The sequence below is a fragment of the Talpa europaea genome, assembly GCF_964194135.1.
Source record: "Talpa europaea genome assembly, chromosome: 8".
Classification (NCBI taxonomy): Eukaryota; Metazoa; Chordata; class Mammalia; order Eulipotyphla; family Talpidae; genus Talpa; species Talpa europaea.
The window spans coordinates 2,615,240-2,617,275 of record NC_140075.1 but is presented as its reverse complement, the minus strand read 5'-3'; the positions used below and the strand labels follow the sequence as shown (position 1 = coordinate 2,617,275).

Sequence of the window (2,036 nt, the reverse complement as noted above, 5' to 3'; positions counted from 1 at the left end):
CATTTTTTGACAGGACGAAGCTACTCAGAGAATGACTGGGAATGAGACTCAGGAGGACCAGGAGTATGGATCGTGAGCAGCTGCTGTGATTATCGTGAGGCACTCAGTTATGCTCTGTCTGGAGAGAGTGGATGGGACTGATTTCATCCTCATTTTCATGCAGATGATGTCTCCAGTGGTTCCGAATCTCACAGCTGTGACAGAATTTGTGCTCATGGGGTTCCCTACCCATGGGACCATAGGCTTCTTGCACCCGCTGCTCTTCTCCCTGGTCTACCTGTGTGCCCTGCTGGGGAAAGGGCTCATCGTCCTCATCATTATCCTTGACCGGCACCTCCACACCCCCATGTACTTCTTCCTGAGGAGTCTGTCCTTCACGGATCTCTGCCTCATCTCTGCCCCGGTCCCCAAGTCCATTGCCAACTCTCTGAGGCACAGCAGCTCCATCTCCTTACCAGGCTGTGTCGTCCAGGTTTTCACAATGCTTAAGTCAGCAGTAACAGAGCTTCACCTGCTCGTGGTGATGAGCCTTGACCGTTATGCTGCCATCTGCCACCCCCTGCACTATGACCTCATTATGAGCAGGGACAGGTGTGTGCAGCTGACAGCTGTGTCCTGGCTGGGTGGGGGTCTCTATGCTGTGATGCACACAGCTGGAACCTTCTCCTTGTCCTACTGTGGGTACAACATTTTCCACCAGTTCTTCTGTGATGTCCCCCAGTTAATGGCTATTTCCTGCTCAGAAAATCTGATGAATGAACTTGTCCCCATTCTTATTAGTGAAGTGTTGGTTATCTGCTATTTCATAGCCATCATCATTTCCTATGTCTACATCTTCTCTGCTGTCAGGAAGATCCCATCCACAGAAGGGAAGGCCAAGGCCTACTCCACATGCCTTCCCCACCTGCTGGTTGTGGTGTCATTTGTCTTCACTGGTGCTTTGCTTACTGAAGCCGACCTCAGAGACCCCATCCATGTCTGACCTTGTCATTTCCATGTTCTATACGATGGTGCCCCCCACCTTTAATCCCATCATATACAGCCTGAGGAACCAAGCCCTGAAGTCAGCTGTGGGGAGACTGATTAATGGGAGACTCACTAAGGAGTAATGCCTCTACCTACTGCTCTTTCAGTATTAGATTCCACTTGTAATTACTCATTAATATTTCAGAATATTTACCTCAAATGATATTTTCAGACTTTAGTTTCTAGATCATTTTAAAATTTATGATTTGGCAGGAGGGTACAGAGAGTTTCCCTCAAGCCTTTAAACCTGCCAATGGCTGCCCTCACCCACTGCAGGTAACCTCAAGGTGCTCCTTCTCTCTCCAACACAGGCGCAGAGACCTGCCGGCCTCATCCACGCCCCTCGCCTGCATCGGGGCTTCTCGCCTCGGTTTGTACCTTCTGTGCTGGTGACAATCCTGCAGTGACACATTCATTATGGTGACATCACTCAGCACCAACCATTCGCCCACCCCTCTGGCACTGCTGTTTGTGCCCTGCTACCTCTGCGGCCAACACTGGCCCTCCGTGTGTGTCCAGTGGCATTTCCCAAATGTTGCAGCAATGACATCACACAATACACACAGTCCCATCTCTCCGTTTACTTAGCAGTAATTAGTGGTTTAATTTCTCCTGTGTCTAGTCATGGCTGTGTCAGGTTGGAGGAGCTGCTGACCACCTTGTGAGAGCTGGTGCTTCCCGTGCCGCCACCCCCGGCTGAGAGTGAGCTTGTCGCTCTGGCTGGTGGACACTCACCCGAGGGGAGAAGGGCGGGGCTGTGGACACTGCCCCGAGGAGAAGAGGGCGGGGCCGTGGACACTCCCCCGAGGAGAGGAGGGCAGGGCCATGGACACTCCCCCAGGGAGAGGGGCGGGGCCGTGGACACTCCCCCGAGCAGAGAGGGGCGGGGCCGTGGACACTCCCCCGAGGAGAGAGGGGCGGGGCCGTGGACACTCCCCCGAGGAGAGAGGGGGCGGGGCCGTGGACACTCCCCCGAGGAGAGAGGGGGCGGGGCCGTGGACACTCCCCCG

At 54.1% G+C, this 2,036-nt stretch overlaps 1 pseudogene across 1 annotated transcript; it reads left to right on the top strand.

Moving 5' to 3' along the window:
* Positions 1 to 481: 481 nt before the first annotated feature.
* Positions 482 to 1,109, top strand: LOC311176149 (olfactory receptor 14A16-like; annotated as a pseudogene). The gene has a single exon. The product of its transcript is annotated as an olfactory receptor 14A16-like (transcript).
* Positions 1,110 to 2,036: the final 927 nt, after the last annotated feature.